We start from the raw sequence: 22,929 nt of genomic DNA, 5'->3' as shown, positions 1-22,929 counted from the left end.
TGAGGAAAATCTCGTTCCTAAAGACATTTCCAGATCACAGCTGAGGAGGCTTGGGGCAAATAGAGCATTTGCTTCTAAGGATTCAGATTGAAAAGAGGAAGGAAATGGACCTTAGAAGTTAAGAAGGCAGGATTTTGGGAGGATGTGTTTGAATAGTCTCCATTCATGCTTTCTATTTTTTATAAGACCAGAAAAAATTCTTGAGAAAAAGAAAAGCTTGGTAAATATCAAATTAGATAAAGGGAGGGGAAAAAAAGAAACTCTTTAGGCAAATACTTTGCGTTTGGCCTCATACTAAATATATGCTATCAATGATCTTGCTATTTACTGTTTAAGTTTTTAAAAACAATTTTTTCTTTAGTACATATATTTGCATGTTTATTGCCAAAAATGCACATAAAACATACATTTCCCCGCCATGATCTACCATACTGAAATAATCATAGTTAACATTTTGGTGTCAAAACTTCAATACTTTCTCCTTTTTCTTTATATATGTGTGTATTTGATAAAAATGAGAGAAAACTGTACTCTGACATATTAAAATCATGTTCCTAACACATTACCTATTTTATATATGATCATTTACCATCTGGGGGTGCAGTAACCAAACTTTTTGAATGGGTGATGATGAATAGGTGAAGAGAGCTTTTTCTTCATGATAACTGACCCTAGAAAGATTCAGATATGCAGCATTTGCAAATACTGTAAAGAATTGACAAGTTTAACAAGTTGTCAACCAAAAAGTAACTAGTAGTCATATAAAGCAAAAGAAAACAAAATAACAGAAGAGCAAAATGTAGTACAGGGAGGCCCCCAGCATGAATCTGAATAGGCGCGTGCGAGTGGTGGTGGCTGTCTTTTGGAAAGAGGGTTGTCCTTAATTGACTTGTTTTTTTTTGCAACTTCGTTTTGATACCTGGTGGCTCTGAAGACTAAAGTAAGGTCCTTCCTGATCTCTAAGTGTTTTTAAGCCTATCAGCATCATCACTCATACAAATTTTCCAGTTACTTGACCGTAAGTGGTATTGAAAAATGATTTCTTAAACATAGATTCTCTTATGGTCCCTGAGAGATTCAGCCCAATTCAGCAAAAATTTGTTAAAATTTTTCTCTGTATCAGGCATTATGGAAAATATAAACAAAGTATTTTTAAAGAGTTATTCCCTAGAATATCTTCCTAATTTACTGGAGCAATGAAACCAACTCATGAGACATTAAATGAAAAACCAAAAGTGATACATGATTGTTATAATGAACCGTATAGAGTAAGGACTTATAAAAGTTAGAGAGAGCATGAACCTGAAGAGTTTAATGATGGAGAAGAAGCTGAACAGACTGTGGAAGGAAGGCTAAATTTCAAGTGGATGGAAAGAAGAAAGACGACCATGGATTCAGGGGGGAAAATACAAAACAGACCTTTCCCTCTGAAGCCAAGACAAAATGGCAGCCATGCTGCTGTATATTAGGCAGCTATATAATGGGAAGAGTCTGGGATCTCAAGCCACATGCTTTGTTATGCCAGTTGCTATGTAGGTGAACGTTGGGTTATTAATATTTCACATCTCAGTTTCTCCATTTCTGCAATGGGTAGCATCATATCTTTACTTGCCTCAAAGAGTTATTCGGGTCTCTCATGAGATGATGTATATTAATAGCTTTGTAAACTGAAAAATGGGCTGTGTCACTTGTGATGGTGATTTACTAGAAATACAGACAGAAGAAAAGCACAAAATCAAATGTAAAAGGACAATAAAGTTATTAAAACGCACCCCAAGCCAATGTGAGTATATTAAAGGCAGCGAGACATAATTGGGTCAAATGTAGCAGGGGAAAATGGGCAGGCAGAGGGTTGATACATTGATGGCATTGATACTTCTCCTCCGGAGACATGAAGAAAAGAGGGGAAGGAGAAGACTTGAGGAGGAAAGAGTTTGGTAAGGACATGGAATGCTTTGGAGAAAGTTTGATGTTAAGGATGGGTTTTCATACATTTGTATTTTTCCTAACAAAATGGCACTTTCTTGAGTATTGTGGCCAAAGCATCATGTCAAATCCTTTAACATGTTCTTCCCACTAATTTAATTGGAAGAAAAGGAAATTTCTTCTTTTCTCCTTATTTCACTTATTTCCCTTTTGTATCCCTGGAAGCATATGGCACAAGGCTCAACAAATAGGTGAAGTCGTTTTGAGAAATTATCAATCCAATTGGATAGTAGCTAAAGCGTGGACAGCAGTCCTAGGCTTATACATCACATTTATCTTTTTAGATAAAGCCATAGAGCTATTATAAATTTTTAAGGCTTAATATAACCAATTCTTAATGAGTTATGACCATGAGAATCAGATAAAGCATGAACGAATCCACACTGTCTGTAAAGGTACATTTCAACATTTGTGCTTGTATCATTTCTTCACTAAACATTTCATAGATTTAAACAATTAGTGTCATCTTCCTTGTGCATTGAACTTTCTGGTGGACACAAAGGAAAAACAGACAGGCATGTAGCAAGTAGGAGAAGGAAAAGCAGAGAGGCTGGGGAATTCACACATTATATAAAACCTTCTGAACTGACTTAGCCTGGCAAATTTCCTGCCTGCTTTCATTCATTACACTCTATTCACAGTGCTCTCTGCTCAAATCTAGGGCCCTTCTCAACTCTCAGCCTCATTTCTGTGGATTCAGCACCTCTTTCTGTGCTGATCACATCCCTGAATTATCCCTTCTGTAGTCTTCAAGACTCAGATAAACCCTGTCTACCTTAATGACATACACTCCATCTCGCTCTCAGACTTTTTCTTAAGCCTTTCAACCATAGCTTCTTATTTGATTTATTTCTTGGTTCTCTGTCTTGTTACTGGAGTTCTCTCTAGGGAAGTTCCCTGACCTCAATTCTCTTCAACGATTATTCCACAATGTGATTTGAATCCCCCATCTTTCCAGTCTCCATCTGACTCTGGTTCCCTACTCAGTTTCCTCTTGCTAGCAGGATTTTCCCCTCATATACACTGACATTGTACTCATATCACATATTTAAAAAATTCAATTACTGTCCAATATTCCCTGGATGGTGGATGAGCTCCTCATACTCTCTTGAGGGTTCATGGAGAATTGACCAAAACAAATGAACTTGGTTGGGTAAAGTTTAAAAAAATCATTAAGGTCTCCACCCTCATTTAGGGGTTAATATTGCTTTATTCAATGACACTGTGCATTGATGGAGTCTACTTGTTCTGGGGTCAAGGTCGCTTTGTTGTTTAATACTTCTCTTCCTAGATGACCTGCTCATTCAGGTAAGAAAAGCTTTCTTCTTTTCCCCAACCTGTTCACCCCAATCAACAGCCACCAGGGAATCTGAGCTGTGGCCAAATCTCTTTTCTCTATCCCTCCCTCTCCCCCCACATTTCTGTACCTCTTCTTCGGGATTACTTGCGCACATTGGACTAGTCCCTCTGCTGAGCCCTATCCTCTGCCTGCTGTCTCAGCATGTGTCTTGTCTCCTGGTGTAAAGCAGAGATTCTCTGATTCTTTTGCTTGCTTGAACGTCTTGTGTGGTCTGGGGCCTTGAGTAAGTATGACAAAGACTTTGGGTTTAGCAATCATTTTATTATGCAGACATTTCCAGTGAAAGTCTCCTGTCTGTTCTCTTGGAGAGCCTAGAGGAGTTTCATGTATTTGTATTTCAGTGTCTATATTTTAGGAGTGGGCAAGTAGGAAGCTATTTTCTCAAAAGTTTTTTTCTAGCCTTTCATTTGTTTTTGCTTTTGTTTTAGATTTTTGAGAAGGAGACCTCCTTCTAAATCCTAAATGCCCTTTCACGTGGAACCTCTGAGCTATGAGTACTTTATAATCTCCCGGGTGCATATGTGCACCTTTTCTTATATTGACTTTGTGCTTCTGTGTGTGGGGCAGATAGGGATGTGTCCATTGAGGAAACAGGCTCGGAATGGTGAAGTGGCTTGTCCGAGGCTGTAGTACTAGTAAACGACTAAGCTGAGGAGCACTCCATCACCTGACCTTTATCAGTAAGTTGTCTCTGCTGATTTATCACCTAGATAAAAGTTTGAAAGACTAATCATCTTCTGCTCCTCCATGTGTCCCAGGCTAGATCACCGCATTGGGCGTGTATGCTTAGCCTTGTCCTTGGCTGGGCTGGGAGGCCTCTACTCCCCTCTCTTGGATGCCTGATGTTAGTGCCTACTCTGTAGGATCAGACACCAAACCTATTTTAGCTAAGAGGACTGTAGACTTCATTTACTCTCCACTTACCACTTTATAGAGAGGGAGCTGAGGTCCAAAGAGACTTTGTGATTTCCTAAATGTGTGCAGCTTGTTACAGGTAATGCTCAGTTCACTGCCTAGATTTCCTGACTCCTAGACTCTTTTCACTCTCAAGTCTGGGTTAAAATGAACACATTCTTGGAGGGAAAGGTCTTTCAGTTGTTATGCGTTACTAACACCCGTCTGTGAATTAGCCAGTCAGATCCTTCCGACCCAGAGCTGATGTGGATTGTCAAATCACCTGGCTCACAACTAGCTGATAAATACCTGACCTAAACCCTCTAAATGTGAACTGATCAACAACAAGCACTGCATCACTTATTTTTGAAGATTTTGCAGCTTCTTTCATATAAACCGTCTTTCAGTATAAGGAAGTATTTTCCTTTGTGGGTGAAGATGGTGGTGGTTTTCTGCATTTCATTCTTCCTCTTTCCTAACACCAGGCTCTGTCGAGGTTGTGGGGGTCTGTGACTGAGGAAACATCTCAATGAACTGCCTTGTTTGAGGGCCCAGTCCATGACTTTAGTTTCAGTAACACCCTGAAGACCACCAGGAAATGAAACTGATCTAGCTTTGGGGGCTTTGGGTAAGAGACAGGCGTGCATTTCCAAAGGGCAGGCGCTAATCCTGGCTTTTCCATTGGACCAAGTTTCTTTCAAGTCCCCCCGACCACGATCCCCTCCAGGGTCCCCACCAGACCTGCTTCAAGATCAGCTGAGCATCGAGATGTTGTAAGGCTCCTCCTGATATGTGACCTTGATCACATATCTTTATTGATAACTTTTTCTGACCCTATAATGTGCTTATTTTACACAGAGCCCCTAGACAGTCTCCCTTTGTCTCTCAAGCCCCTCTCATCAGGTAACAGCTTCTCTTGGTCTTGGAGACCGCCCACATGTGCTGGCTTTCTGCTGCCTGGTGGTTTCTCTGGTGATTTAGAAATCTGCATAAGGTAGGTGTGGGGGGAGGGCCCTGGTGCCCAGTTGGTGTAGAAGACGTGGGGATTCAGCAGAATTGGAGACAAAATACTCGAGTCTCCAGTTACATTTGCCGAAGTAGAGAAACTCTTCAAAGTTTTTAAGATTATTTTTTAATCAGAAAAGTTTTTAAATACACACACAAAATGACCAGCTTTAGCTTCTTGATGTATTAAGCTTAGAAGCTCAGATCAGTTCTTGTCTCTCACAGCCTTTCACCAGAAGGTGCATCTGCCACATAAAAAGTTATCAATAGGTCAAGTGTCTCATAGGGCATAAAAGTATGAAAATATCACAACCCTTGATTTTTCAGTTGCATTTGTCCTGCACGTGAATTAATGCAATTGTAGCAGGGTTTTCTTGATGGGAATGTCACCTTTGAAAAATGGAAACAAAGGATTCCTTTAATAAGGTTTACCTTTAGCTAGTAGATTGGAGAAATGCTCTGTTGAACTTCAGGACTCGGCAAGACTATTTTGCGCCTGGAAATCTTGGAAGTAGGGTCTAGTGACAAACGTCAAGAGCTAATCAGAACTTAGGGAGGCCTGGCTCCATGGCCGGACCTACTTGTGAGGGCCCTGTAAGAGAAAATTCTTGGATTGGGTTTAAAATTTCATCCAAATAAAACTTTCTTGTGCAGAGTATTGTTGAATGAGAGGCTGTGATTTTAAAAGTCCTGTTGGTATTCTGTTACCAGGAAGGTTGTTTCCCATAACGTTTTGTGTTGGGGGAGTGGTTTGAATGAGATCTCTTTTGTCCCCTGCTTAAAAAAAATGGACGTTGCTTTTGTTGTTATTGGCCATTGCTGTGACCTTACGAGGAAGTAATCTGGCAGGTAATATTGAATTTCGGTTGTTCTAAGCCCACACGTACTAAGTCTTTTCACTTTCTTCTTGCCAGGGGACCAGGAATGTGCTCTTTGTGACAGAGGTATGTTGTGCTTTACAGATGGAAGTCTTACAGGTGGAAGCTTCTGGTTAGCTGTGAGCTAATAAGAAATTTGACAGCATGGATTTCAAAGCGGAGCTAGGAGATCCTTGAGTTTGCTGAGAGGACAGCAAAGATTCAAAACTGAGACTCGTCCTGGTTTGAGCTCAGATTATAATTTCCTCTGATGTCAGGAAATTTCTTAAACAACACAGAGAAGGGAGAAAGAAAGGCTCAAAGTTAAGAAAATTTTTTTACTGAAGGATTTTTATCAGGGGCCAAGATGCTAACAGGTATTGTTAATTTCCAATATGGGGAAAGTGTTTAATTATGGGGAAACTTAATTAGCAGCTTTTCCCAATATTTTGGCCAAGGAATCCTTTATGACAGAGCACTGAGCAAGGCTAGTGCTCATTTATTATATACTTTAGAAATACTGTCCTTTAGCTTACTCCATCCTTTAACCAAAATATAAAGTTTTTATAAGTGAAACAAAGCCTTAACAACTGTAATTTTACATTTTGTTGGCACTGTTGTTCTACATCCAGAGAAAAAGACACAGAGATGCAGTGGAAATGAGAATTTAGGTCACTGATGGGAATTCTGTGGATGTGGATGATGGTAAAAGTCTTTGGTATTTTAAAAAAATTAATTCTTATTTTTATTAGAGTATAGTCAATTTACAATGTTAGTTTTATGTGTACAGTAAAGCGATTCAGTTATATATACACATACATATATGTATATTTTTCAGATTCTTTTACATTATAGCTCATTATGAGAAACTGAATATAGTTCTCTGTGTTATACCGTAGATTCTTGTTGTTTGTCTATTTTATATATACAGTAATGTTCCTCAGGACATAATTTAGGTTTGGATTCTAAAGTAATGAATTAAGTAGTAAGGGAGCAAGGGGCTTCTTAACTCTCAATAGAGAAACCATTAAAATGAAGTTAGAGATTGGAAATATTTTGTTGCAAGAAGAATGAAATTCTTCAATGGTACGAGTACACATGGAGGCTGAACCACGAATCTCTTCTTGCTTCTTCTAACCTGACAAGTCCTATCCAAATTATGATTATGACAATTGTGGCAGTTCCAAAGAATGCATTTCTACAGTTACTATTTTATGTAAGACTCAGTATATTCACTTACATTAAAAAAGGGGCACATATCCAAAGAAAACATTTATGAAATTGTAGGAGAAATGACTAGACTGAACAGAATTCATTAGAGACTTTTATTTTTTCTCCCCCGAGGAGCATGTTAGAGCTGAGGATAGAGATTTATGTTGGTTTTCCACCACCTATATTCCTACTACTTCAAATCATGATTGACACAAAGAAATATTTGTTGAACACAATAATTTAGTTTTTTAAAATCAACTAGCTATTTTTCATTGAAAAGGTAATGCTGACATACATTTAAAAATTTAAACATTATGAAAAGAACACAGGATGGAAAGTTATGGTTACTCCTCACTCAGGACTTTCAGGTTCCCATCATAGGAGAAACCCCTGTAACCAGTTTATACAATGTTCTTCTAGAACGTTCTATGTGTATTTAAGCATGCATGCAAATTTGTGTATATATCAATATACATGTATATACATATATAATTATTTTTACACAGGTAGAGGCATACTATATAGATTGTTATACATCTTGATTTTTCACTTAAATATTTCTTAATGACATATATTTTAAGATTTGCCTTCCAGTAAATGAAAAGTCGTATAACATTGACATTTTACTTTTCAATTGTTTATAATTGAGGTCGGCTGTCTTTTCATATGTTATAAACCATTTGTGTTTGTTTTCCATGAGCTGCCTCTAAGTTCTTTGTCAATTTTTCCATTGGCTTAATGGTCTTTTATAACCGATTTGTAAGAGGCCTTTCTAATATTAAGATAATGAGCTCATTGTCATAACATGTTGAAGTATTTTTCCCAGTTGATCATTGGTCTTTTAACTTTGTATGATATTTTTTTCTGTGCAGAAAAAAACGTTTTTATGCCATCACATTCACTAATCTTTTTGGAATTTGGGTTTTGTATATTGCTTAGAAAAGTTGCTAATCTCTAAAAAGAAGTAAATTCTCCTATACTTACTTCTAATAGTTTTATTATTTTATTTTATATATTCAAATTTTGTATTCACCTGAAATTTATTTTGATGAAGGTAGCTTTTTAAAGGTGTTTTCCACATGGCTAGTCAGTTGACTAAGACACAGTACTAAATTTCAATGTATTTAAGCATTCATTAAAAAAAAATAAGCTTTGTTATTATGGCAAATTCCCAACTTATAAAAGTAGATAGTGAATAATGGGGAAGATGACTTGATGGACAAGATTTGGACATTTTTGGCAATATCTAAAACTGGAAATTTTCATTTTTTTCCTCTAACAACCTCAGCTGTATAAATTGGAAATAAGAAAGATGTTATTAGGTATCTTTACATATAAAATATATAAAACTTGATTCCTCACATTGCTCCCAACAGAGCAAAACAAACAACCATCTGCATTAGGACAAATTTAGGAAAAAAATTTCATAATGTTTAAATGCTGAAACAGTGATGATTACAGGGAACAAAATATCAAACAGTACTGTATAATTCTATTTCTATAATTCTATTTAGGTTCTTTCCAGTTTTAGGCTATTTTAAATAAATCTTCTATATACATTTTTGTACAAATCTTTGAACATATATGTTCTTTAATTTCTTTTGGATGAATATTCAGAAGTAGAATGGCTGGGTTGTAGTGTATGTTTAACTTTTTAAGAAACTACCAAGCTGTTTTCCAAAGTAATTGAACCATTTTATAGTCCCACCAGTAATGTATGAGGGTTCCCTTTGCTCCATATCTACATCAAGTCTTGGTATGATCAATATTTTTAACTTTAGTCATTCTAATAGGTACGTAGGAGTAACATTGTGCTTTTAAGTTTCATTTCCCTAATGACTAATTGTGCTGAACATCTTTTCAAATGCTTATTTGACATTTGTCTTCTTTTGTGAAGTTTCTGTTCATATCCCTTACCCATTTTTTTTATCAGGTTATTTGTTTTCTCATTGAGTATTATGAGATGTCTAGATGTTCTGGGTATAGGCATATATATATATATGTATGTATATATACACATACACATACATACACACACATAAAATTGATTCCCAGAGTATAGTTTGTCATTTCATTCTCTTAAAAGTGTCTTTCAAGGAATAGAAATTCTTAATTTTGATAAAGTCTCCTATGTTTTCTTCAAGAAGTTTTGTAGTTTCAGGTTTTACATTTGGGTCTATAATCTGTTTTGAGTTAATTTAGTACACAGAGAAAAATATAGATCAAGGAAGTTTTTTGTTTGTTTGTTTGTTTATACATAGATACCCAATTGTTCCATCACTATTTGTTGAAAAGAGTATCTTTTCTCTACTGAGTTGAGCTTCTACTGTTTTGTCAAAAATCAACTGACCATACATGTATGCATTTATTTTTGGACTCTCCATGTTTCTCGAGTGATCTACTGCCTGTCTTCATGTCAAACTGTACTATCTTGATTACCTTAGCTTTATGATGAGTCTGGAATCTGCTGTTGCTTTTGTTTTAAAATTGTTTTGTCTATTCTACCTCCTTTAATAAAAATATTACAATCAGTTTGTCAATTTAAAAAATTCTGCTGGAATTTTGATTGGGAGTGAATTGAACTGATAAGCCAATTTGGAGAGAATTAACATTTTAACAGTATTCAGTCTCCTGACTCATGGAAAATGTGTATCTTTCCATTTCTTTAGGTCTTTAATTCTCTCAGCAATGTACATTTTATTGTATAGGTCTTTCACATCTTTTGTTAGATTTATCCCTATTTTGTATTTTTGATGCTATTATAAATGATATTATTTTATAACTTATTTCAATTTCCAGATGTTTGTTGTTAGAATATAGATGTAAAACCTATATTTTCTATCTTGTATCCCACCCTTTGATAACTGGCTTATTAGTTCTAAAAGTTTTTGTTTGTTTGTTTGTTTGTTTTAGATTCCACAGGATTTTCTTTTAAAATGATCATGTCATCTGCAAATGAGGGTTTTTTCTTCTTCCTTTCCATTCTGTAGGACTTCTTTTTAATTTTTATTCTTGCCCCATTGCACTGGCTAGGTCCTCGAGTACAATGCTGGATAGAAGTGGTAAGAGCGGATGCACCCTCATCTTGTCCCTGAGCTTTCCATGATGAGCTGTAGGTTTTGGCGCACACACTTTCTACATCTGTTGAGATGATCATGTGGTTTTCTCCCTTTATTCTGTTAATATAGTGATTATATTGATTGCTTTTCAAATGTTAAGACTGGGATAAACTTCCCATAGTCATATGTAATATCCTTTCTATATATGGCTGGATTCAATTTGCCAATATTTTGTTAAGAATTTTTACACCTTTGTTCATGAGGGAGACCGGTCTACAATTTTCTTTTCTTATGATGTCTATTTCAGGTTTTGGTACCAGGGTGCTGCTGTCTTCATAAAAAGAGTTGGGAAATATTCCCTCCTCCCCTTCTGGAAGGTTTTATAAAGTTCCTTGAGCCTTTTTGATGCTCATTACATTTTAATTCTCTTAAAGTTAAGAAAAAATTAATGTACATAGTATCTTTTTTTTCCTGAAATGTTTATCTACTATGTAATGAAAGTTCATGGATAAAAAAAATTTGGATCATCTGTAGGTTTTATTTATCCACATATCGTAATTACTTAGCTTCTTTTAAAACTAGCATAAATATTTGAAGTGTCAGAACAGCAAACTAAAGCTAACACTTACATATATATTGTTTACATATATTATTTTATTAATATATATTATATTATATAAATATTTATATATATTTGTTAGTTTGAGGAAGTATATAGTATCCTAGGAGGCGCTTCTCTGAGTATGTAGTGTGATTGCTGGATTTGAGCAACCTTTCATATTATTTAATAACACTGAATATCTAAAAATAGTATGTTACACTTTTTAACTAGTATGACAGGAATTAAGAATATAAGGGATTATTTAAACTCTCAGATGCATGAAAAGCTTTATTAGAGCCAAGTTTTCCAGGCTACTTGAAAATAAATCTTTTCCTTGGGGCTGTCAAAGTCAATTATATTCATTTTAGTCTCACCTTTTCTTTATCCAATCACTTTCTTTCCAGAGTGAAATGAGTTGTACCATGGCCAAAAGATAAATCAGGGAAAAGAAAAGGAAAAATCAAGGTCTTAAATGAGACACAAATTAAAAAAATAAGTCACAAAATTGTTGAAAACAATCATTCCTTTTATTTTTGCTTCTTGAATACATACAAACTATGGTCTGCTTCTAGGATTTATGATTCACTCAGGAGTTTTTGTTTTTGTTTTCATTTTTAAAATTTTGCTTTGTTATTGCTTATGACAACATATCAATAAAATGAGAAAATGTATTTCTTTTTAAAATTTATTTATGTATTTATTTTATAATATGTTTTTGTAAATTGAAGTTTAGTTGATGTACATTATTATATGTTACAGGTATGTGATATAGTGAGTCACAAATTTTTAAAGTTATGCTCCATTTATAGTTATTATAAAATATTGGCTACATTCCCCATGTTATACAATACATCCTTGTAGCTTATTTTATACCTGATAGTTTGTACCTCTTAATCCTCTGTCTTCATCTTGCCCCTCCCCGTTCCCTCTCCCCACTGGTAACCACTAGTTCCTTCTCTACATACATGAGTCTGTTTCTTTTCTGTTATATTCACTAGTTTGTTGTATTTTTTTAGATCCCACATGTAAGTGTTTCTCATAGTATTTGTCTTTCTCTGTCTGACTTACTTCACTTAGCTTAATGCCCTCCAAATCCATCTATGCTGTACACCAGAAACTAATACCTTTTAAGTCAACTGTACTTCAATTAAAAAACAAACAAACCACCAACCAACCCATTTAAAATATGGGCAGAAGAACTGAACAGACATTTTTTCCAAAAGAGGAAATGCACATGGCCAACAGGAACATGAAAAGTTGCTCAACATCACTAATATCAGGGAAATGCAAATCAAAATCACAATGAGAGATCATCTCACACCTGTCAGAATGGCCATCATCAAAAGAAAAAAAAAACAAACAAATAACAAAAGTTGACAAGGATGTAGAGAAAAGGGAACCCTTGTACACTGTTGGTGAGAATGTAAATTGGTGCAACCACTATGGAAAACAGTATGAAGGTTTCTCAACAACCTAAAAGTAGAACCACCATATGGCTCAACAATTCCACTCTTGGGCATATATCTGAGTAAACTAGAAACATTACTTCAAAAAGATACATAAACTCTGCTATTAGCAGCAACATTATTTATAATTGCTGGAAGCATCCTAAGGGCACATGAAGAGATGAATGAATATAGAAGATGTAGCATATATATGTAATGGAATACAACTCACCAACAAAAAAGAAGGATATTTTGCCATTTGTGGCCATTCGTTCACTTTTTCCCCCCTTCAAAAACCAGAATTTTATAACTCTCATAAACATTTCCATTGCATCAAAAACAAGAAAATACCTAGAAATAAACTTAACCAAGGAGGTTACCTATACTCTGAAAACTGTAAAACATTGATGAAGGAAATTGAAGATGAAACAAAGAAATGGAGAGATATTTTGTGCTCTTGGGTTGGAAGAATCAATATTATCAAAATGGCCATACTATACAAAGCAATCTACAGATCCAATGCAACCCCTGTCAAAATAACAACATTTTTCACAGAACTAGAACAAAGAATTCCAAAATTTATATGGAACCATAAAAGACCCCAAATTGCCAAAGCAATCTTTTGTAGGTCCTTTTTTTCTCTTTCTTCTTTTTGTTCTCTTTTCTTATGGTTTGAGGACTAAAGAAGTTCCTTTAAAATTTGTTGTAAAGCTGGTTTGGTGATGCTGAATTCTTTTAGCTTTTGTTTATCTGTGAAGATTTCTGATTTCTCCATCAAATCTGAATGAGAGCCTTGCTGGATAGAGTATTCTTGGTTGTAAGTTTTTCCCTTTCATCGCTTTAAATATATCATGCCACTCCCTTCTGGCCTGTAGAGTTTCTTCGGAAAAATCAGCTGATAACCCTATGGGAGTTCCCTTGTATGTTATTTGCTGCTTTTCCCTTGCTAATTTTAATATTTAATATTTCCTTATCCTTAACTTTTGTCAGTTTAATTACTATGTGCCTTAGTGTGTTCCTATTTGGGTTTATCCTGTGTGGAACTCTGTGCTTTCTGAACTTGGGTGACTATTTCCTTTCCCAAGTTGGGGAAGTTTTCGGTTATTATCTCTTCAAAAATTTTCTCAGGTCCTTTCTCTCTCTCTTCTCTTTCTGGGACCCCTATAACGTGAATATTAGTGCACTTCATGTTGCCCCAGAGTTCTCTTACACTATCCTCATTTCTTTTCATTCTTTTCTTCTGTTTTCTGTTCTGCAGTAGTGATTTCCACTAATCTGTCTTCTAGCTCACTGATCCATTCTTCTGCCACGTTTAGTCTATTCTTGGTTCCTTCTAGTGTGTTATTCATTTCAGTGATTTTGTTCTTCAACACTGTTTGGATATTCTTTATATTTTCCAACTCTGCATCTATACTCCTCTTGGGTTCTCTGGACATCTTCACTATCATTACTTTAAACTTTTTCTTGATTAAATTGCCTATCTCCTCATCACTTATTTCTTCTTCTGGGATTTTATCTTGTGCCTTGGTCTGGAAGGTATTCCTCTGATGCCTCATATTGTCTATCTTTCTATTTGTATTTTTAGGTAGGTTAGTTACATTTCTTGACCTTGGAGAGGTGGCCCTCTGTGGGAGACATCCTATGTATCTCAGCAGTATACTCCTCTCTTGTCACCCAAGGGCCAGGGTCCAGCTGGTCCCAGTGTAGAGTCTGGCCTGTGTTTGTGGATTCCTTTCACAGGCTTTAGGATTGCTTCTTTATTTCTGGTATCTTTCCCCTGGTAGGTGAGTCTCAACTAGAGGCTTATGCAGGTTTCCTGTGAGGAGGAGCTAGTGCCTGCCCACTGCTGGGTGAAGATCGGTCCTGGACCTCTGATCAGTAGGGCCATGTCTAGAGACATTTGTGGCTCAGGAAGTCTGCTGATGGATGGGGCTGTGTTCCCACCCAATATGTTTTTTGGTCTGAAGCTTCCCAACCCTTAAACCTACAGGCTGTTGGGTGGGGCTAGGTCTTGGTGCTAATGAGCCAATCAAGATGTTAGTTTCCAGGAAAGCTCATGTAGATGAACACTCCTGGAATGTCTGCCACCAGTTTTTATGTCCACTGGGTGAGCCGCAGCTGTCCCCTACCTCCCAGGCGACCCTCTAAAACCAGCAGGCAGATCTGGCTGAGGTTCCTATGAAATCACTGCTTCTGCCCTTGGACCTGGCACATGTGAGATTCTGTGTGCACTTCTGAAGAGAATGAAGTCTCTGTTTCCCCCTGTCCTGTGGAGCTCCTGGAGTTAAGCCCCTGTGGCCTTCAAAACCAGATGTCCTGAGGTCTTCTCCTCTACTCAATGCCAGAACCCTGAGCTGGGAAGCCTGACGTGGGGCTCAGAACTCTTGCTCATGTGGGAGGGCCTCTGTGACTTAATTATTCTTCAGCTTGTGAGTCACTCACTTGGAGGGTATGGGGCCTGATTATATTGCAAGCACATCCCTCCTACCGTCCCGCTGTGGTTCCCTCTTTATGTTTCCAGTTGCAGAAGATCTTTTTTGCTAGGTTCTAGTCTTTTTTTTTTTTTTTTTTTCCAATGCTTGTTTAGAAGTCAGTTGTGGTTTTGTTGTAGTTGCAAGGAGAGGCAAGCTGGTGGTCCTACTACTCGGCCATCTTGACCAGAAATGGAGAAAACAGATTTCTGAATTAAAACCCACAACCACAGAATGAAAATCAAGCAAGATTGATTTATTCTAAACTAGTGTTCTGAAGAGAATCCTCTCATGATCTAACTGCTTTATATTTCTGGAGAAGCATATGAACTTAAAATATGATTGACTTTGTTAAACAAACTGGGAAAAAATTAGAACAGGTGTTTGTGTTGTGATTTGAAATTTTGGGCACCTAGGAATATTTGCCTCTTGAAAGCCAAGAATTTTGTTTCTTTCTTCTCCCTTTCTTCCTCCCTTCCTTCCTTTCTCCCTCCCTCCCTCCTTCAATCTCTTTCTTCCTTTCTTCCTTTCTTTCCTCCTTCCTTCCTTCCTTCCTTCCTTCCTTCCTTCCTTCCTTCCTTTCTTTTCTTTCTTTCTTTCTTTCTTTCTTTCTTTCTTTCTTTCTTCCTTTCTTCCTTTCTTCCTTTCTTCCTTTCTTCCTTTCTTTCCTTTCTTTTCTTTCTTTTCTTTCTTTCTTTTCTTTCTTTTCTTTCTTCCTCTCTCTCTCTCTTTCTTTCTTTCTTCACGGACTTTTTCCTTAGATGAAGTCTTGCTAACCTTGGAGGACCACACTGAAGTCAGTTGTTTCTCTGGGAGAGGAGCTTTTAAATTTAAATAAGATACTTTTCCCTTCATATTTCAACTTAATTTTGTGCTTCTCACATACTGACTAAAAAAAAGACATACATGCTTTGGTTAGGCTTGGAAAGTAATGATTGATGGCAAGAGAGGCTGCTGAGGCCAGAGGAAGGGAATTAGGAAAGAACAGGGCCTGAGAGGGGCCATCTTATCTTTTGTTTTCTTTACACAGAAATGTCTCAGGATGAGAGTAGAAACAATGGCTTGGACAAATATATTTAAAAAATGTTTAGTAGGCACATTTTCCAGTCACGTTATGATGAGAAACAGATGTTGATGCTGTTAAATCATGTCAAATATGAACTGCCTGTGGACCCCGTGTATGTGTGTAAATATTTAACTGGAAAAACAGTCACAGGAGAACGACTCTGGAGAAATCTTGGAATCAGGAAGCCACAAATTATAGGTCTGAAATTTACCAGGCATGGCTTATGAGTCCAGATAAGTAAAACCAAATGAAGAGACTGAAAGTTTTGTCAATAGTTCACGTTTGTTGATGGGGGAGAGAAGAGAAAGGATTGAGGAAAGTTTTCGTATACCTCAAGTTAAAGTCAGTACATTTAATTACAACCAGAGTACTAAGAATCGTATGATAGAAATTCAGTTACGTCCTTGAATCTAGGGAATATCACTTAACAACTTATCTAGGAAAAATTACTGTAGAATCATAGCTTATCCTGTTAGTTTCTAAAGTTAGTCTGTAAGGCAAAACTCATATATATTCAGACTTACCTTGGACAGTCTCCCTGGAAGTCATCCTGTTGGAGACAGAAACAGGTAGTTCTACTAACACAGCTGGTAGGTCTGTTGAGCCCCATATTTTTGTAGGTTCTAGATGATGAGATTGGCTTTAATTTATGGGCTACATGGGTGAGGGGGAGGGAGAGGTAACTACTGATGTCAGAAGCTCGTCATATGAAAAACATGTGTCTTGAAAACTAGAAGCACGCTGTGATTCTAGTCAGGTGGAAATGAAGACAGATTTGTAGCTTCCATCTCACCCACAGTGTGGGGCTTGGACTCCTCGAGGTAAAGAGTGAAACGAACTTGCCCTGTTTTATTCCTTAATTTGTTTTCAGGTTTAATTTTCATTTCATTAAAATAATATTGTTTAATTACCTTCTGTGCTTTAACTTATTTTATTGAAGTGTAGTCTTCAAGTAGGGAGATGTACAGCTTGTAAGTGTTACAGTTCTGTGACTTTGAGCAGATGCATATTTTCATGTAAGCCACACTGTTACCAAGATACGGAACATTTCCCTCCGGCCCCATTACGGTCAATCTCACCACCCTCTCCTCTCCCCAGAGGCAACCATTGTTCCGATTTCTTTCTCCATAGATGAGGTCTGTTTGTTCCAGGACCTCTTATCAGTGGCATCACATGGCACATTCTCTTAGGAATCTGGCTTCTCTCATTCAGCATAATGTGTGTGAGATTAAGTTTTGCTATTGTATGGAATCAGTAATAGTTCATTTCTGTTTACTGCTGCTTATTCTATCACAAGGATACAGCACCATTAGTTTACCTCTTTTCTCTGTTTTTGGGCATTTGGGTTATTTCTGGTTTGATGCTATTATAAATAAGTCACTGTGAGTATTCATGTGCAAGTCTTGAAAATGGGTATATGTTTTCCTTTCTCTTGAGTAAATACCAAGGAGTGAAACTGGTGGTCATCGGGTAGGTTATGTTTAACTTCATAAGAAACTGCCAAACATTAAAAAAAAATGGTTGTAGCTTTTTGCACTCCCAGCAGTAAAGTCTGAGAGTTCTGGGTGTTCTGCATTATACCAATTTCTTTTTAATGTTTGCCATTGTAGGAGTATCTCTTTGTGGTTTTGTTGCACTTTTTGAGCACTATTTTGGGTGCTTATTGGCCATCTGTAGATCTTTTGTGAGGTATCTATTCTGGTCATTTGACCATTTAAAAAAAATTGAAGTGTCATTGATTTACAGTGTTGTGTTAGTTTTAGGTGTACAGCAAAGTGATTCAGTTATACATATATGTGTATATATATATATATTCTTTTTCAGACTCTTTTCCATTTTAGGTTATTACAAGATATTGAATATAGTTCTCTGTGCTATACAGTAGGTCCTTCTTGTTTACCTATTTTATATATAGTATTATGTACCTGCTAATCCCAGCATTTGCCCATTTTTAATTGGTCTATTTGTCATTTTATTATTGAGTTGGAAGGATTCTTTACACATTCTGGATATCGGCCCTTTGCCTGAATAATGTTTTGTGAATGTTTTCTTCCAGTCTGGTTTGCTTATTTTATTCATATCATTTTTAATGGGTAGAAATATTAATTTTTTTCTTAGAGCTTTCTGTATCTTGGGTAAGAAGTTTTTGCCGATTTCAAGACTTCAAAAATATTCTTTATATTTTCTTCTGGGAACTTTATAATTTTAACTTTCTTGTTTAGGTTTATGAGGTAGGAATTGAAGTTAATTTTTTTTTTCATATGTATAGCCACTTGTTCCAGCAATATTATTAAAAAGTCTTTTCTTTCTTCATTGATTTGCTTTGGTGTTCTTGTTGAAAAACAATTGACCATAAATATCTATTTCTTAACTCTCTTGTTTCATTGTTTATATGTCCTTATGCCAGTCTCGTGCTGTCTTAATTGCTGTAGCTTTGACATAAGTCTCTTCTAATTTTTATTAACCATGTTTTATAGTTTTCAGTACAGAGACTTTTAGATTCCTTTTGCTATATTTATCTATAAATTTTTTTTTTTGCTTTTTGATGCTTTTGTAATGGGTATTATTTTTAAAATATAATTTCCATGTGTTCATTACTATTATATAAAATGCCATTATTTTCTGTTTTGACTGTTTCCCAAGGCCTTGCTAAATTCACTTATTTGTTGAGAGATAGTTTCATTTCTTCTTTTTTGAGATTTATATATTTAATTTTCTTGTGTTATTTACACTGGCTAAAACTACCAGAATGATTTTGAATAGAAATATTAACAGTGAATATTCTGATGTTGTTTCTGATCTTAATTGGTTAGTGGTCAGTCTTTCACCATTAAGTATGATATTAGCTATGGCTTTTTGTGTATGTCATTTTTCAGAGTGAAAAAATGTCCTCTATTAATCATTTAGGGGCAGTCTTTTAAAAAATTTATTATGAATGGGTGTTGGGTTTTGTCAAATGCTTTTCCTGAATCTACTGAGGTGATCATACAATTATTTGCTTTTATTTTGTCAATGTGCAAATATATTGATTAGTTTTCAAAAGTGAAAACAAACTTGCATTCTTGGGATATGTTATACTTTTTATATATTGTTGGATTTTATTTGCTAATGTTTTAAACAGACTTTTGTGTTTGCGTCCATGTGGGAAATTTATGTATAATATTTTTTCTATAAATAATAATTCCTTCTATGAAAATAAATTTTTATAATTTCCTTCTCTGTTTTGGTAACAGGGTTATTCTAACCCCATAAACATAGTTTAAAAGCATTTCCTCTATTCTTTTCTAGGAAATAGGGTCAGTAATCCTGTCTACTTCACAGGGTTATTTTGAGAATCGATTGAATAAATGTATATTTAAAGGTTTAAAACATAACTATACACAAATAAAATATTTTAACATTTTTGTTAATATTATATATTATGTAAGCATTCTAATAAATGAAATTCTATATTCTGAAATTTCAAAGCTGTGGAAACATCCATTATTTAGTTATTTAATATGCTTAATTGGAAGACAATATATTTAGCTCCAGAGCAATAAAAAATAAATCAGATATGGCACACTTTTTATAGAGCTTGTTCATTGTAATGAGTAAACACATTATGAAATCTGAAGTTTATTGTGAAATATCAAATATATCTACAATATGGTTCTGCACTAATATTTAAGTGTATTCTAATTCTTCAAATTGGTGGTCCCTGTATAGGGGGACTTACAGTAATTATCCACCAACACATTATTATACTCCCTCATGCTCCTCCCCTCCTTGATCTTGTTGGAAAGAAGAGCTCGTCCTAGTTGTGTGGCTAGAATATGAGTATTGGATTATACACATGTCTTCTGAATATATTCTGGGATAACACTTACTTTTTCAAAAAGATGATGTTTAAAAAGTAGAACATTACCACTTATGGATAATCTAGAAATTATAAGTGCATATAACCTTTCCATTGTTTTGCAATAGGGGCTGGTATATTTATAATTCTTTTTACTAATGTCCTTTTTGAGGAGGTCTGAAATTAATATGAAGTATGCTTTATTCTTTATTGTGTGAAAAAAACTGCTTTGGGAAGGAAGGCTGACTTCTGGAAGGCTTGATAAAAAAGATGAATTAAGTAAAATTTAAAATTTGAAACCCTCATTAAAATATTTTAGGAAGGAATAAACACATTCATCATCCTTTTTGGCTCTTTCTCATTCTGTTCTTATTTCCTTCTATAATTCACTATTTTTTCTTTTCCTTCCTCTCCCCCTAAAATTCTCTGAAGCTTCTACAGAGATATTTACACTTAAAAAGTGGAGATTTTTGAGGCAATTTTGTAACTTTCTTCTTTTCAATGGTAAGCTTCTTACCAGAAATTCTTTGTTTATTTGCTTGTTGTTGTATCTGTCAGTAGGTGGGCCTCAGGGTGGTGAGCTGGGAAGCATAACTCAGTATGTGATGGGTGCAAGTACTATGAGTGTAGTACTTGGCACGCAGGCGGGCTTAACGCCATTAGCAGACGTAATTTTTACTCACTGTTTTTGATGAGTGTTTGAAGCAAGGAGCAGTGTGTAGATGGCAGTAAAGACATGGTGGCTGTGGTTCTAGCTTCTCACACTCAGTGTAAATCTTCAAAAGAGTCTAAACCTCATTAAATACCAATTTGTGTGATTTTCATTATAATTTGGTTAAAGAGAGTTCTCTGCTTGGTGTGGGCGTGAGATTAAGGGTAGCAGAAGTAGAGGACATAGTCCAGGACCGCTGTTATGGACTGAATGGTGTTCTGCCAAAATTCGCGCCTTGCAGACCTAATGCCTAGTGCCTCAGAATGTGACTCTATTTGGAGACAGGCCCTTAAAAGAGATAATTACATAAAAATGGGGATGTTAGGTGAGCCCTAAGCCCAGCCTGTGACATCCCAGACTTCAGCCCCGACGCCTGTGAGAAAATAAACGTCTGCTGCTTAAGCCATCCAGTCTGCAGTGTTCTGTCATGGCAGCCCACGTGAGCCAATACAACCCCGCATGCGAAATAACACCCACCGAGGGGCATGAACACACATATGAATTTTACATAGTGTCTGCAGGTGGAGGGAGCAGTGAGGTAGAGAAATAAAGTGAGATTTGGAGAGGAAACAGACCCAGGTCTGAGAACTGAGTCTGGTTGACTTGACTTGATGTATGACTTTGAATGAATAAGTAGTTTGACCTTTCTGAGTTTCAGATTTGTCCTTCACAGATTGGGTTCATTGCGAGGGTCACGTGGGCACAAGTGAAAGCACTGAGGACAGAGGCTGGTAGGTGTTTCACAGCGTTCATGCCTGTCTCTTCCTTGCCAGGGACCTGCTTTCCCGAGAGGAGCCGTAGAGTTAGTGTGTGGATCCTGAGACCTTTCTGATGGAAGGACGTTGTAAGCCGTCTCTGGGTCTTAGTTTCTTGACTGCAAAGAAATGAAGGGATTGTGTGGTTGGATTCTAACCCTAGGTCATTTTTTTTTAAACTCTAAAATGTTATTCTTTTAGGAATTTAAGGAAATGAACCTGGATGAGAAGGCGAGGAAAGGGATTTTGAATAAAAGACAGTGTATACTGAATTATTAAATAATGAGACGATAAGCACTATGAAATTAATTTGATGGCCATGGAGAGCTCCCTCTAGAATTAGATACAGGAGCGGGTGCGAAGGAAGAAGAAGGAAGTTGGGAGCAGAGTCATTGGCTGAGAGGAAAGTTAGAGACAGAGAATTATTATTGATTTTTTTTCCCAGTGAGATATAAATTTTGTGAAAGATTGTTCTGACAAGCAGGTGTAGGACAGATATGTGCAGAAAGGGGGAGAAGATAGAGGTGTAGGGAGAAGCATGAAGATCCACGGCCGGGTGACTGTTGTGGGGATGGGAAAACGCCGGCTGAAGAAGGCATGGCAGAAGTTACGCAGGGGTGGGCATCGTAAGTGAAGGACAAGGGAGCCCAAGTCCGTGGGAAGTGAAGCTGGGGAACCAGGCTATGTAGTGGCAGCTGGTTTTCCCTCCTAAGAAACATACCTGACTGGGTAAATGCTGAGGTGGAGGCAGCAAGGAAGTACTGGCTCTCTCATTAATTTTCTTATGACCTAAAATAGAAGACTGTTTTAGGCATAGACTGATGGACTCTGTCTACAATGCAAATGAAGAGCTTTTCTTTTCCAAACTGAAGATGTGGTGGGAAAGTTCTCAGGTTAATATTATGAACCGTGTGTGGTGCCGGGAGGTCGGCAGAGCACCCTCATCTGTAGGTGGCTGTCTCTGTATTGGGGGATCTTGGCCTCCTATTTTTTGGGGTGTCTGGCTTCCAATCCAACTATTTACTCCACCGGATTAGGAATCTCCTAATGTAAACAGAACTTCATTCAAGATGTCTGAATGGTTCTTCATTTTTTTCTTCATTTCTTAAATGTTTCCTAATATCTTGATGATGGGCTAAGAGTTGGGAAGGAAAAGATAAATGAGATGCCAGCCTTCCTCTCAAGAAACTCCCGGTCTAAGGGCCGACAGACATAGACATGGATACATACACGCTCGTAAGACACTGACAGTGACAGTGAGAGTGCTGTCACCCAGCTCCATTTAAAATCTGATGGGGACGTATTAAGAATGACTAAGGCTGCTGGGTTGCTGATCAGCACTGCCTGACTGAAGATGATAACTGTGTGTTGTAAAGATGGTCTGCATCACTGGGTTTGTAGAGTCAACAAATAGGGAAGTAAAGGAACGTGGGGAAAGATAGGAAACAATCATTACGCATTCACTAAACGCCTGACGCTTACTAGGTAAATACACGGGATTTATATCACTTGCTCTTCACAAACACTCCAGGTCCTAAATTATATTCACTTAACAGATGGAAAAATTGGCCCTTCGAGAGAACAGGAGTTTCCCCAAAGCCCCACACCGCTGGTTGGAGGCAGAAGAGGATTGATGTGTGTCCAGTCCTTCCACCGCATGGTGGGGTT

General features: G+C 36.7%; 1 protein-coding gene across 5 annotated transcripts in view; it reads left to right on the top strand.

Moving 5' to 3' along the window:
* IPCEF1 (interaction protein for cytohesin exchange factors 1) overlaps nucleotides 1–22,929 on the top strand; it is a 153,273-nt gene that overhangs the window by 7,123 nt on the left and 123,221 nt on the right. The gene's annotated exons all lie outside the window — the stretch shown is intronic.

Source organism: Camelus ferus, chromosome 8 (genome assembly GCF_009834535.1).
Source record: "Camelus ferus isolate YT-003-E chromosome 8, BCGSAC_Cfer_1.0, whole genome shotgun sequence".
NCBI lineage: Eukaryota > Metazoa > Chordata > Mammalia > Artiodactyla > Camelidae > Camelus > Camelus ferus.
The sequence above is the reverse complement of the archived record's forward strand: the minus strand, read 5'-3'. Positions and strand labels throughout refer to the sequence as shown.